At 32.2% G+C, this 16141-nt stretch overlaps 1 pseudogene; it reads right to left on the reverse strand.

Moving 5' to 3' along the window:
• Window positions 1-569: 569 nt before the first annotated feature.
• LOC141499137 (fructose-2,6-bisphosphatase TIGAR pseudogene) overlaps window positions 570-16141 on the reverse strand; it is a 52013-nt pseudogene continuing 36441 nt past the window's right edge.

Raw genomic sequence — 16141 nt, forward strand, 5'->3', positions numbered from 1 at the left:
ACATTCAGTTAATTTAATAAGATAGATACAAAACTCTAGTTGGAAGGGGTTTTGCTTTTCACTTGGTCCAGTTAAAAAAAGAAATAAAAAAATGAAATGTTGCAAGATGGCAGTAATTAAGATAAAAAAATACTGATTTTATTGTCATTCATATTTTACTAATTAAGCTCTTTCTACCAATTAGGGTGACTTGTTTATCATAGGCTTATATTTAATTTACCAAAATAAAATACTAAAATCAGGCATTTTTCTTCATTTCCATCAATTAAATTTATTTTCTATTCACTCAAATTTTCTCTATGACTCTGCAAAAAACTATGCTGCTCTTGGATGTAAATGGCAATTGAACAATCAAAACTATTTTAAAGTTTCAGCACATACATATTTCTAAATTCTGCTTGTATTTTTATTTTAATTGCATGTTCAGTAGAGTTATTCAAGAATAATAGCATTTTCAAATTTATAATTATAAGATCATAATGTTTTTATAATTCAAAATTATATTTATTTGAAGCAAAGTACTCCCTCAATGACACAAAAATATAAAAATCCTAATGACTTATTTGGGCCTAGACACTTGCTGTCATTTTGACCAGGTGGTCCTGCAGATTAATACAAATGCACTTTATGGTTGTTTTAATTCCTTTTGCAGCTTGTTCTATATTTATTATAATGTAATTGATCCATGTATTGAGGCTGACTGAACTGAGGTCAGATTTGCTTAGATTTGCCGGTAAGGTACACTCTAGATCAACCATGAAATAAGTAAAAATGTTTCTCATTTAAGCCCCATGACTCACCACCAATACATTAGCATCTAACACTTGGGCAACACTATCTGAAATAAGATCAAGTCCACAGTTGCTTCCTAATGGAAATGTTTCTGTTAGAAAGATCTCCAGGCCACTGTCTATCATTCCTGACTTGGGATGTCCTTTTTGAACCGATTCATCCAGGACCAGTTGGCAAAGAAATTCAAAAAAAGTCCTTTGCTCACAACTTCACCTCATCTAATGTTTCTCCTTCAGGAGGTGTGAAATTAGGACACTGTTGCCCAGCTGCTTTGGCCAAAGCCTTTAATTCACACAGAGGTTTGCCTCCTGCAATTCCATATTTCCTTTCTCGAAGTCTTGCAACATATTTGTGTCATTGAGGGAGTACTTTGCTTCAAATAGTTATGATTCCAAATGCTTAAAAAAGCTTCCCGAAATAGGTTATAAAAATGAAGAGACAGTAACATAAAACACTTAAGTAAAAACCAGGAAATGAGTTAAGGTATGTTAAATTGCTGGCATTTTTTTTTTAAATGTCATTGTTTCATGTCTGGTTTTGACTTTGAATGGTAATGGAAATGTCCATGTTGATGAAATTCAGTGTTGTCAAATGAAGTATTATGACTTTGTTAGAATTTTTTGTTAGAATTTTGAAATATAATTTATTATCATAGTTTTAATGTATTTGTTTATTGTGCTAATTTTTAGCACTGAGGATGGTTATTTCTTTTTAATAACACTACCACTATTTATAAAAGAATTGCTTAAGTCTAAGGACATTTTTTCCTTTTTAAGCAATTGTGACTAGATTTTTGCAACTAATTTATCAAATCATGCTTTTTGTTTTGTTCTACTTTGTTTCTTCTAAGGTGGATGTTTAGTTTTTTAACAACAAACAAATAAATATAGACTATGCCATTGGCTTTTAGTTAGTAATATACTATGTATTTCATGACCTTTTTTTGGTGTTTGGAAAAAGGATCTATTTATTATGAATTGTCTCCTACTTTAGAGTGGCTCTCTATGTTGAAGAAATTTACTTTCTGTATAAAACATTTGTCAACTTAAAGATTATGAAAAATAAAGCAATATGAACATTTAAAATAACAGAGGAAATATAATAACTTTGAGAATCATCCTATTTCTTTTTTTCAGTATAATATCTAGGGATTAATATCCACTTTGATCTAGTAATAATTTTGGCAATTATGTCTCCTTAAAAACAACAACAATGAATTTTTGTCATGTGCCATTTATATACAGTGCACACACATTTTCCTGCTGCAAATAATTCATCGAATCCTTGTTATACCATAATATTCAAGTACCCTGGGTAAAACTGGTGAGTATGGCAAAACTCTTATTGACTTCTCAATTTATATTTTCTTTATGCCTTACAGTGAGGACTCTTGACTGAAAAGATAAAGTATACACTTTGCTTCACTTGCTAACTTTATGACCATGGATAACAAATAGCTTAAAGTTTCAGGGGTCGAAGCAACTCATTAAAACTATAAATTACAGATAAGTTGCTTTTCTGAAACAGCAAAGGGACTTTCCATCTTGGAAGTTTCCTATATTTATGACATCACAGGTCAGACTAATTCACCCCTCTACTTTCCATAATGTGTGTATATTAGTACAGGGAAAATAGAGAAATACAATACTGTAATATTCTACTTGGATTTCTTTTCAACATATCACATGAATAGTGAAGACTTCATCATATCATATTTTGGAAGAAAAACTGAACACTTGAATAACTCAATGGTTCTATTCATGAGCAGTCATCATAGAGGCAGAATAAAGCTCTAAAGTGTGTGATTCTGGCTCTTGAGTATAGATGCATTCCCAAATTTTCCCAGTAATTCATCTCTTTCTTACCTCCATTCAGTCAAAATAAAATAAATTTTATATATATATATATATATATATATATATATATATATATACATATATATGTATGTATGTAAAATGTGTGTGTACATGTTTGCTTTATTTGGATTTTTCATAATTATCTGGAAATTGTTCATTAGAAACTAATAAGACAAGTCATAAGCTGAAATCAAAGTAACAGAGACCAAAATTCATTATGCTAAATGCAAATATTTTCCAAGAATTGTCCAAGAACATTCAAAAACTGAGAGTCAAGGAAATAAAGCAAAATGGATACAGATAGACCAATTCCATATAATATCTGTCTGAAGGAATCTAAAAAATAGGAAATCTTGTAAGAGAAGTTTTAACATTTATATCTCCCCTCGCTGTTTCAATTCAGTGAATAACAAAAAAGCTATGCAATTATGTTCATTGGGGAGATATATGAGTGTGTCTATTCCTTTTCATTATTCCTGACTGTTTTCTTTGGAAATCATTGTCTATAACCAAAGAAAATTAAAGGTGACATAGAAATTCTGAGTAGGGAACAAAAACAGTATTTTAAGAAATAAATAATTCTAAGAAAATTTAAACACATAAACTTCAGTAAAATCATGAAGAAAATTCATTAAGATGGTTCCATTGAATAGATTTTCATATAAAGCATTTCTTAATCATGTGGAATTCACATATAAATCTGGCGTGTGTTATGGATTTTCTGAGATGTTTTTTAAAATATATTGAAATTTATATAAGTTGTCTCGTCCTCATAACTGGAGCCAACCCAACCAGTCTACTAAGGATCATTTAAAAGATATTTGAATTGAGTGTTTCCTTTTACTAACTTAGCAATCAATTATTCCCAGATTAGTATACAACAGTGCCTAAGAGATCTGCTTCATCAATGTTTCTTCTTCTGTTTAAGCAGTGTGGAAACATCCTCATCCAAGGAGGATATGGATATAAATATGTGACTTATGTTATAATATAAGATATTTACTTGATGAATTCTACCAAACATTTAAGGAACAATTTGTTCCACCTCTATACAAACTTTTGGGAAAAATAGGGGAAGATAGAACTCTGCCAACTATGAAACCAGGAAGAGTTAAAACAGAGAAAGAAGATTATAGACCTATATCCCTAATGAATATAGATGCAAAAATCTTAAATAAAATCTTAGCAAAATGGTTACAAGTTATCACTGGGATAATACATTATGATCAAATGGGATTTATCCCAGGAATGCAGGGTTCATTCAATATTAGGAAAAATGTTAATATACTAAATGATATCAACAACAAATAGATCATATCAATAAATGCTGAAAAAGCTTTTGACAAAATACAGAACCCATTTCTACTAAAAATACTAGAGAGTGTAGGAATAAATGGACTGTTCCTTAGAATAATTAGCAGTATCTATCTGAAACCATCAACAGGCATTATATTGAATGGGGAGAGGCTAGAGGCATTCCCAATAAGATCAGCGGTGAAACAAAGATGCCCATTATCATCATTACTATTTAATATCATATTAGAAATGTTTGTTTCAACAATTAGAGAAGAAAAAGAAATTGAAGGAATTAGAATTGGGAAGAAAGAGACAAAACACTTCACTCTTTGCAGATGACATGATGGTATACCTAGAGAATCCCAAAAATCATCCAAAAAACTACTGGAAACAATTAGCAATTTTAGCAAACTTGCAGGATATAAAATAAACCCTCATAAATCCTCAACTCTTCAATATATGACTAGCAAGATACAGGAGGAAGAGCTAGAAAGAGAAATCCCATTCAAAGTAACCTCAGATAATATAAAATACCTGGGAGTATATTCACCAAGGCAGACTCAGAAACTTTTTGAAAACCATTTTAAAACACTTCTCACACAAATTAAATCAGATTTAAATAACTGGGCAAACATCAACTCTTCATGGATAGGTAGAACTAATATAATAAAAATGACAGTTCTACCAAAACTAAACTACATGTTCCAAAAAGTTACTTTAATAAGTTAGAAAAAGTTATAAGTAAATTCATATGGAGAACTGAAAAGTCAAGAATTTCCAGGAATTTCATGTGCAAAAGAATGGGGCTTAGCTCTAACTGATCTAAAATTATGTTATGAAGCATCAGTCATCAAAACTGTCTGATATTGGTTAGGAAAAGAATGGTGGACCAGTGGAATAGATTAGGTGCAATAGCAGTAACCAATTATAATAATCTACTTTTTTATAAACAAACCCAAAGAGTCGAGCTATTGGGATAGAAGCTCTCACGCTTTGATAAAAACTGCTGGGAAAATTGGAAGTTAGTATAGAAGAAACTTAGATTAGACCAACACCTCACACCCTATTCCAAGATAAGATCCAAATGGATACCTGATTTAGACATAAAAACAATACTATAAGCAAATTAGAAGATCAAAGACTAGTTTTCCTGTTGGATCTATGGAAAGGGAAGCATTTTATGACTAAGGAAGAGATGGAGAACATCACTAAATACAAACTACATCATTTCAATTACATTAAATTAAAAAGCTTTTGCACAGATAAAATCACTGCAATCAAGATCAAAAGAAATATAGTAAACTGGAAAACAATTTTTACAACTAATGTTTTTGACAAAGGACTTATTTTGAAAATATACAGAGAACTGAGTCAGATTTTTTAAAAAAAAGCCATTTCCCAGTTGACCAATGGTCAAAGGATATGCAAAGTCTATTTACAGATGAGGATATCAAAGCAATCCATAGTCATATGAAAAAATTGCTCTAAATAATTACTTATTAGAGAAATGTAAATTAAAGCTTATTTGAGTTACCACCTCACACCTCTTAGACTGGCCAATATGACCAGAACGGATAATGATCATTGTTGGAAGGGTTGTGGGAAATCTGGGACACTATTACACTGTTGGTGAGTCTGTGAACTCATCCAACCCTTCTGGAGAGCTATTTGGAACTATGCCCAAAGGGCAACAAAAATGAGCTTACCTTTTGACCCAGCAATACCACTACTTGGTCTATACCCTGAAGAGATGATGAACAACGGTAAAAACATCACCTGTACAAAAATATTTATAGCAGCTCTGTTTGTGGTGGCAAAGAATTGGAAATCAAGTAAATGTCCTTTATTTGGGGAATGGCTTAGCAAAATGTGGTATATGAATGTCATGGAACACTACTGTTCTGTTAGAAACCAGGAGGAACAAGAATTCAGGGAAGTCTGGAGGGATATGCATGGAATGATGTTGAGTGAGATGAGCAGACGCAGAAAAACACTGTACACCCTAACAGCAACATGGGGGTGATGATTAACCTTGATGGACACGTTTATTTCATCAGTGCAACAGCCAGGGACAATTTGGAGCTGCCTTCAATGGAGAATACCATCTGTATCCAGATAAAGAAAGGTGGAGTTTGAACAAAGTTCGAGGACTATTCCCTTTAATTTAGAAAAAATAACTGATATCTCATTGTCTGATCTTGTTATCTCCTATACTTTATGTTTCTTCTTTAAGGATTTGACTTCTCTTTAATGTCACTCAATTTGCATCAATATACAATATGGAAACAATGTAAAGACTGATAAATTGCTTCCTGGGGGTTGGGGGGGAGGGAAGTAACATGGGGGGAAAATTGTAAAACTGAAAATAAATAAAATCTTTAATTAAAAAAGAGGAATTTACTTGAGACTCAGGGTTGTTATATGACTTGTTCAGTATAATAGTTGCTATGTATCAGTGGTTGGATCTGAATCTGAATCTTTCTAGCTCAAAATCTTAAATTCTCTGTATAAGACGTTGCTATCTCATCTTCTAATGCAGAATAATAAATCAAATCTGTCCATGTCAAAAAGACAATTTCCATAAACTAGACTTGAAGGAAGCCTTTGGTGATTTAGGTTTGTCATTAAAAGGAATGTAGGTGCTTATTTCAGTAGCATATACAGTAAAATTTGAAATGAAAAGGAAATTGAACACTCCTAGATGATCGAAAATAGATTTTTAAAAAACCATGTAATAATAGAAAGGAAAGGATATTCATTTGAAATACACTGTTAATTCAGTTGGCTGTAAGTTCCCTTCAGCTTTTGCCTCAGAAATGTATATAAATATCCTAGAACACAAGATTATCTTTGTGTTTCTTTGTATTTCTGGTACTTAGTATAGTGCCTCACACACACACACACACACACACACATACACACACACACACACACACACACACACACACACACACACACATATGAAAAAACCTTGCTTGTTTGAAGGTCAATAGAAGTTGTTTCACAATCTTATTGCAAAATTAAGTGAAAACAAAGGCTTTGCTCTCTTTGAATGTATAGTAAATAATAATAATGATCGTAATTCATATTAATATTATCCTTTACATTTTACAAAGTACTTTGATTCCAAAACATTTTGAAACAATATATTATTTCCTCCATTTTACATTTGGTATAGCTTAGACAAGAGAGATTAAGTGACTTACTTGTCCAAAGCCATAAAGTGTAAGTGCCACTATACAAACTCAAGCTTAGACCCTGTACTCTTTCTGCTATAGCATAGGACTTTTCAAAATGATAATAAAATCATTGATTAAAAACTATAACTCAAAGACACTGCCTGGTGAAATTACATTGTGTGGTATGGAAAAGAATATCTCATTTCAAACCCCAAATTTGACATTTACTGCGGCCTTGGGTATAGTAATCAACTTCTTAATATCAGTATCAGCATCATAGGGCAACTAGGTAGTGCAGTGGATAGAGCAGTGGATTGGGCTCCGGAGGATGGAAGTTCAAATCTGGCCTCAGATAATTAACACTTCCTAGATGTATGAATTTAGGCAAATCATTTAACCCTGATTGCCTCACATCCAGGGTCATCTCCAGTCACCCCAATTCATATCTGGTCAGATGTTCTGGAGGAAAAAGTGAGGCTTTTGACTAGCACATCACCCCTCTCAGTCAAATTCAATTCATTTGCTTGTCATGCCATCACTTCCCTTATGCTGTGGTTTTCTTTGAGAATAAAGGACAAACATAGTCAGTATCATATATTAAAATATACTTGTACAAACAGCATATGCATCCCCTTTGAACCTAATATAACTGTAATCAAATGGAATTAGAGGAGTCATTCTACTAATTACAAGATCTGAATTTACAGGGAAGTTCCAAGAATTCCAAGGACATATGATTTCTTACTAAGACCTTTGGAGGAATGCAAACTTTTCAGCTACTTTAGAACAAAGAAAACTTCAGTGCAGAAGGTGTGTTTTTCACTTTATCTAATTTGGGGCTACAACTCTTCAGATGATATGAAATGATTTCACAGAAGGAAGAAGAAGGATGATTTTTTGTTTGTTTGTTTGATATGTGGTTTTATGATGAACCTGCTAATGTTTTATACATGGGGATTGGGTCCAATTAGTTGACCTTGCATCACAGACTAAAATCTTCTTTGCCCCTTTTATCTTTTTTACATGATTTAATGTAAATGTGCATCCCTAGGTGAATCTCTCTTGATTTGTTTGTTTGTATGGTCTGGATATCTGTAAGAGCAGCAGAAGCAACTGTGGCACTGATGACATTATCCCTTTTGGTCTCTGATCAGGAGGGGAAAAGGAGAGCATTGATGATTTTAGGAATAATAAAAATTATATTCAATACAGTAGGCTAGCCTGCTGTAAGTCTATGATCATGATATTATTTATGGCTTTGTGAGAGAAATTGGTTTTTCAATGGGAGACTGGAAAATCAAAAAAAAACTTTTTTCTTTTTCTCAATTCTCCCTTCACCATGACTACTCTTTATTTAATATATCTCTTACAAATTTCTTCATTATTCCTTAAGTTACTGCTTTATCTGTATTTTGTTTTCTCTTCCCATAATATGTATTGACAATTAGAATTCACCATAATATTTGTTTGTTGGTTTTCTATAGGGGTGGTGGATGAAAAGCTAATGAGTGATACTAGTGGTCAGCTAAATATTACATATAATCAAATGCTGCACAAATTTTTAGCATTTTACCAAAAGTTTTGGAATTTCTATAGCTTCATGGCTTAATTATAAACTTTATAACAGCAATAAAATAGAACTTTGAGCCTTTCGTTTTGAATTCAAGATAATGGACTAATTTTATAACAAAGTATGACTTATTAAAATAATTATGCATAACTAGAAAGAGATTGGTGCAAAGAAAATAAGTTATAGAAGTTTTAAGCAAGATCCCTTGACTCCTCCACTTTCCTGATGAAAGAATGAAAAAGCAGAAGACATAACTAGTGGAAAGACAATGCCTAAAGCTATGCTACAGGGATAGGTCAGAAAGACCACATTCTAAAAAGGAGGAGGGAATAGAAGTGATTATCTGCCATCTTACTTTACTTAGATAGCAGCAACTGCTATTTCCATGAGGTGTGCTTACTAGAATGATCAAGAAAACAATATTAAAGTCATCTAGGATATTTAATGAATAAATGACTTATCCAGAATGTGTCCAAAATATATCTTGAACTCAGATCTTTCTAAATCCAAGGTCCCTCCCTATGTAGCATACCATACAACTTTCTCCTTAATAAAATGAGAACAGTACAATTTTACTTGCAGGGTTATTATACTTTGTAAACTATAAGATATTGTGTAAATAATTTTCATCTAATTATTTTCTTTACAATTATTTCTGTAATCTTTTCCCAATCCCCTTTCTTTTACCCCATTTTCCTGCTACTAAATATATCTCCTTTCATAGCCTCTTTTAAAAAAAATTAAAGTCTTCTTTCCTTTTATATATTATACTTTTACTGTACTTATTTACTAATGATTCCATATTATATTCAATTGAAAGTTATTTGAGTGCAGGAACTCATAGCATTTGTTTGTCTTTTTTTTTTGTTTGGTTTGGCATTTAATTTTGTTTCCATCATCACTGCCTAAAATAGTGCCTTACATATAGTAGGAACTTAATAAATATTTGTGGCATTAGTTGAATACTTCAGATGCTTATTGTGTAGCAGTGGTAGGAAATACATGCGAAATATTTGATAAACATAGAATGTTGTATGAGATGTCATTATTTTCATTTGGAGACTATATGATTTCCTCAAAAGATTTCATGACTATAAATCTGTTCAATACAGTCTATATTGTGTCTATATTTTCTTAAATTAATATAATACCAGTCAGGTGGTATAAAATTTAGTCTTATTAAATTCAATTCAATAGCAATTGTGATCAAGTGTCTCTAAGAAATTACTGAACACTGTATAAGCTATTCGTATTTTTTGCAGTTAAGGTCACTAAGAATTCCTTCTCCTCCTTCTCCATAATTTTTCCATGAAGACAAAATGATAATAGTCTTTTAGATGAAGGGTATTCATCCCTTAAGGACGCAAGCAGATCTAGACAGCATGGAGTGGCAGGAAAACAGTAACAACAACAGAACAATAACAATTTAGTGTGGGGAATAAACATACCCAGATATAAATCTTACTCTTGCCACCAATTAGCTACATATCATTATAGACAAGAATTTTTTATCTTTATTTTCCTCAGTTTTTGCATTCTGAATTAATGAAGGTTAAATTAGAAGGTCTCTGAAATCCTTTGAAATTTCATGATCTACTATGATAATGAAACAAAGGAAAACGTGCTTTGTGTGAAATGGTGGATCGTAATAACTGTTATTTATTTATTTATTTAGTTGATTATTTTTGCTCTTAGTGTTATCCATTAATAATCTACACTAAATATCAAGTTATAGGAATTTTTTTTCAGCTTACACAATAGTTCAAGGACCTGTACATTAGCAAAATAAAATATGTGACTGAATATTCCTTCAGCATGATAATTTCAAACAATTTCAGTATTCTAACTATAACATAGTAATATTCAATTGCTGCTGTCCACATTACTTTATAATATTTTCCAGAATTGTCACAATGAAGCAAATGAGTCCTGCTTAGTGATTTGTTGAAGCTAGGATGGTCTAATTTTGGAAAATTTTGTTTATAGGAACTAGGATCATCTTGAATCTTGCTTTTAGACATTTTGACATCACAATCAATATTCACAAATAAGTTCCTGTTGTATTACATTAATTCAGTGAGGAACATGTTAACTGTGTACCATAAAATCATTGTGTTAGCATCCCAGGGTTCATGCACATATGCTGGTTGCAGATGGGTGTATGTAGCAGAACAAATTTAGTTTTCCTCAGAAGGTACTGCCTTTTGAAATAAAGGCAGTCATTTTAGTGGTCTTGTCAAACCTACGAATCTAATTAGGTGGAGGACTTGGTGTTAAGACAAGTAGTCCCATAAAGGAAATCCTAATAATAGAAATTTCTACCAGTTTGGAGTTTTTGAGTAGAACAATGAAGTTACAAAACCTAAGTTCTTTTCTCAACTCAACCACTCACTAGCTGTGGGACCTTAGATAAGTCACTTAATTCATTTTGTTTTCATAGCTTCATTCTTAAAATGTAGGATGTTTATACTATTGGCAATAACATCTCTAATCCTGTGATTTTTATGATCCTGTTGAGAATTTTTGTTGTTCAGTCATTTTCCATTTTTTTGTTTGACTTTCAAGACTTTTGGAATTTTCTTGGTAAAGATATTGGAGAGGTTTTCCATTTCCTTATGCAGTTCTTTTTGTACATGAAGAAACTGAGATTAAAAGTTTTAAGTGACATGACCAAAATCACAGCTAATACATGAGACCAGATTTAATTCACAAAGAGCTTTCCTGAGTACATTTCCTGAAATCTATTAAATAAACCATCTAGCTGAACTAAGCTGAGAATTTAAAACAGGAGAAAAATCTGTCACAGAAAGTTCAAGATAACAAGTAATGGTAAAAACCAAATATTAGCATATTTTTCAAGCTCTGTGATCTTTCACTTTGTTTCTCTCTAAGTACTTGTTCACCTTCTGGTTCCTCTAAAATCTTCCACATCTATACCAGAAGAGTTTCCTTTCAGAAAATCAAAACTGGTCACTACTACAAAATTCACTGCCTTTTAAGGTAAAAGAATAAACCTGATTTCTTCTCCTTTATTTAAACAGTCCTGATATTTGAAAAGAGCTATCATGTCTCCTTTAATTTATTCTCCTTTCTATGTTAAATGTGCTCATTTTCTTCCTGCCATCATCTAGGTTGGTTTCTTAAGGATATTCTTCAACTGTATATAGATAGATAGATAGATACATAGATACATAGATAGATAGATATTCCAGAAATATAGCAGTGAGAGTAGAAAAAAGTATTTAAATGAGGTCTGATTAGCATTGAGTAAAATGAGATGAATAGTCAATCATTCTGACTGATTATCCAATAAACACTTGTTAGGCAATTAAGATTTATGGGATATTCAGTATTTCTGATGTATAAACTTTTCAGGAGTGCTCATCTACCTTTGTAGTCCTACTTCACCCAACTCTCACCATCTCTCCAAGAAAGTGAAGTATACACAGTAGCCATACCACCATAAAAATTGTCTTGTAATATAAGTTAAACCAAGTTAAAGTTATTCAGTGGATCTCAAATTCTTTCATTAAGTTGGGGGATGTCTATCCTATGCATGTGAAAACTTTCTCTGGTGGAATGGATAGATGAGAACCATTTGTTTCAAAGACCATGAATGAGACTGAAGAGGGTCCTATGGAGTACTTAGAGATTGATTCAAAGTCATCCACTAAATTCCAGGTCATCACTACTATTCTTGACTTTTTTCTTGTTGTTGAACTTCAACAATTGTGAAAGACAGGGTGAGGCTGAAGACTGTGCAACTCTGCCTCGCTGAAATTGAATTCATTTGTGAGTCAAGACACCTCATCCAGTGATATCATTGGTCCTCCTTAAAATGAATGCCTAAGAAAATTAAATAATTTCTCTATAGTTAAAACACTTCACATGCTAGTGATACAAAAAAAGTCATTATGCTTTCAAGGAACTCTCAGGATAATGAGGAAGGTAACCCACAATAAACTAGATACAGGATAAATACCAAATTTAAAAAGTGATAATAATAGTCAATATAACTTTGATATGAAGATCAAATTATATGATCCATTTAAAATGCTTTAAAAATCATAAAAGTTCTGTTTAAGTGTGAGGAGCTCCTATGGAATATTATTAAATATATACTTATTTTGGGATATGGGAGGATTGTTTAATTTCCTATAAAAATGGTGATTGTATATGAGATGTATAAAAGATATGAAACAGAATGCTCACTTTAATCATCTACTCCATGAAAGCTTTCATGGATAGTCTTAGCATCATTGGCATAACATTTTTGAACAGTGTAAAGATGCATAAAGAAATCTAGAATTAGCATATTTGTTTTATTTAATAAAGGAAACATTTTTAATAAAGGAAGCCAGCATTTGAATCATGACTTCTGACACATAAAAACTTAAACTTTCTGACCATTATTTTTTTCCCTCTGGAAAATAAATGTATTATCTGTAGTGTTTGTCAGTCAGTTTTCTTGTAAGTCTCTATCAAAACAACTTTAAACCTTAAAGAGTTATATAAATGTCAGAATTTCAAAGATCACCAAGGGAAAAAAAATAAAGTAGTAGGACCAAATGATAATATAAAACAGATGTTTGTGATTCAAAATATAAAATATTAATACATGAATACCAGAGCACTGAATTCTTATACTTTTGTACAAGATCAAAGTTTATTTTTAAAAAGGTATGAGATGATAAAATATGAATTACAGCATAAATAACACTGCATTTCTAGTTAAATTACTTTGCGTTATGGTCTTTCTCCTTACTAGGTTTTTTACCTTACTAGCCTTTACCTCTCTGAGTTTTAGGGTGCACAAAATAAAATATTTAATTGAATACTTTTTTGAATTTCTACCTGTGAAATTGCTCTGTTCATGAAATGAGATCTGCTATATAGTCAATTTAAATAACTGTAAAGGCTTAGGTATATCAATATCACTGAGAGGAACTGTGGTGTATTGGAAAGAATGATGGAGGCAGAAGATTTCTGCTGGAATCTCAGTCCTGCTAATCATAGACTGCATTCTTTGTAAAGAGGAAAAAGTCACTAAGTCTACTGGGGCCTAAATTTTATATCTGTAAAAGACTGTGTCAACTTAAATGATATAAAAAATTAGTGCTAAATCTGTGATTTTTGTGATCATTAATAATCTATTAATCATTAATTTACTGAAAAAATGACCCACATAATAATCCATCAAAAACTGTATTACAATACAAAATATTTTCCATAATTTCACCTCTAAATCTATAATTTTATTATCATTATGTAACTCTTGTCAACCTTAATATTTTTCCCTGACAAAATGACCCATATATATTCCTTCAAAAATCATATCATAAAAAAATTCGTATAATTTCAGGTGACCTTATCTGCATTACCCAATGTGAAACATCTCTTTTAAATTATTAGAACATCTTTTTTCTACTTCCAGGCAGGATGGTGGAGAGAAGACAGGCACTGTGTTAAATGTTCCTCTTTCCCCTCAAAAACAACATGAAAGAAACATCTAAACAGAAATTCGATCAACAAAACCCAGAAAGAGAAGCTAGGAGAAGGTCACCTACCAAGAAGTTGTGTTTCAGGGGGCCATGTGTGAATCAGGAGATGAGAGCAGAGGGTCAATGCAGAGAGACCAGCTGCGGGAAGCCAGAGAGCCAGCCTCATTCTTAGAGACTTTAGCTGTGGTATCTTTGGCACAGGTGACTTTCAGCCATCGATAGTTTCAGAGGACAGCTGGAGAGCAAGCAGCAGGCTGGGTACCTGAGCTCCATAAATTCAGCAGAACCCTTTTCCCAGAACAAACAATAAACAACCCTCCAACCCCCTCAGGACAACAGAGTTCTCTCAAAGGAAATAGATTAATTCCTTCCGCCAGGGCTCAGCACATTTCAAGATCAACTCAGACCCTGCTGCTGAGGGTCCCAAATACTCTAGAGAAAGCAACTAGCACCTCCTACTGGCCAGTGCTTGGAATTACAAAGCTAAGTGAAAAAAGCCTCTAGGATCGTCAAAAGCAAACCTCTGAAAGTCACCCCCCCCCCCGCGACAAAAAATCCTAGAAATATGAAGAAAGGCCAGTGAAAAGGGAGACACATGGAGAAATACTTAGAAAAAATAGATTCTAACACAGAGAGAAATGTTACTTCTGAAGAAAATATGAATTGGTCTCCAGCCCAGAAAGAATTCCTTGAAGAAATCAGGAAGGAGTTTAAAAATCAATTGGAGGGGCAGCTACTTAGTGTAGTGGATAAAGCACAGGCCTTGGAGTCAGGAATACCTGGGTTCAAATCTGGTCTCAGACACTTAATAACAAACTAGCTGTGTGGCCTTGGGCAAGCCACTTAACCCCATTTGCCTTGCAAAACCCTAAAAAAAATCAATTGGAAAAATTGGGAAAGAAACTCAAGCGAAAATTAACACCTTACCACAAGAAAACAAATCCTTGGAAAATACAATTGGACAAATAAAAAAAATGAGAATAATTCTCTCAGATCTTCATTTGGGCAAATACAAAAAGAAAACAGATCTCTCAAATCCTCGACTGGGCAAATGCAAAAAGGAAATTACTCTCTCAAAACAATACTTGGTCAAATGGAAAACTCCTTTAAAAATTGAACTGACCAACTGGAAAAGGAGTTGCAAAAGGTAAATGAAGAAAATTCTTCTCTAAAAAAATGGAATCTGTGGAAACTGTAGACTTCATGAGACAACAAGATTCTGTTAAAGAAAACCAAAAGATTGAAAAATAGAAAAAAATGTAAAATATCTGATCAACAAAACCATTGACCTTGAGAACAGATCAAAAGTGTAGTGAGTCTTGAACAAGTGTTGAGTGCTAAACCATTTTTCCTAATGAAAATGTGCCAAGTAATGGATTTGATGAATTATAAAGCTAACAAATATTGAAGTATTATAGTACTAATATAACATGGTATACCAGATATCTAGAATAAGTGAACCAGAATGAACAATAGAGAACTACTGATCCTCAAGCAAAATTCTTGATAGAAGTGTTCTCAATAAGTTTATTTTTAGTATGTAATATATATGAAAAATATATACCTATATATGATATATACACACATATATAAAGAAATATAAATTGATTATTGAGAACAGAAGGATCCTGGGCATTGAGAATATAATTTGGATAATTATAAGAAATATGAATAGAAAGGGGGAGAACACTGATTTGGGAAACCAATTAGTAAGCAATTATCCTAATCCAGTTGATAGAACATGAACTGAATTAGAGTAATTTTTACATGACTACAGAGAAAGACAAATGCTAGAAATGACTGGGTATAAAATGGATAATATATGGTAAATAATTCAATATGTGAGTTATAAAAGATTATAATCTCAGTATTTGGGAGGACAATGGTAATTTTATCAAAAGATAATGGCTTCTGAAATAGATGAGATGTAATATGTATTTTAAAATT

This window comes from Macrotis lagotis, chromosome X (assembly GCF_037893015.1).
Source record: "Macrotis lagotis isolate mMagLag1 chromosome X, bilby.v1.9.chrom.fasta, whole genome shotgun sequence".
NCBI classification, from domain to species: domain Eukaryota; kingdom Metazoa; phylum Chordata; class Mammalia; order Peramelemorphia; family Peramelidae; genus Macrotis; species Macrotis lagotis.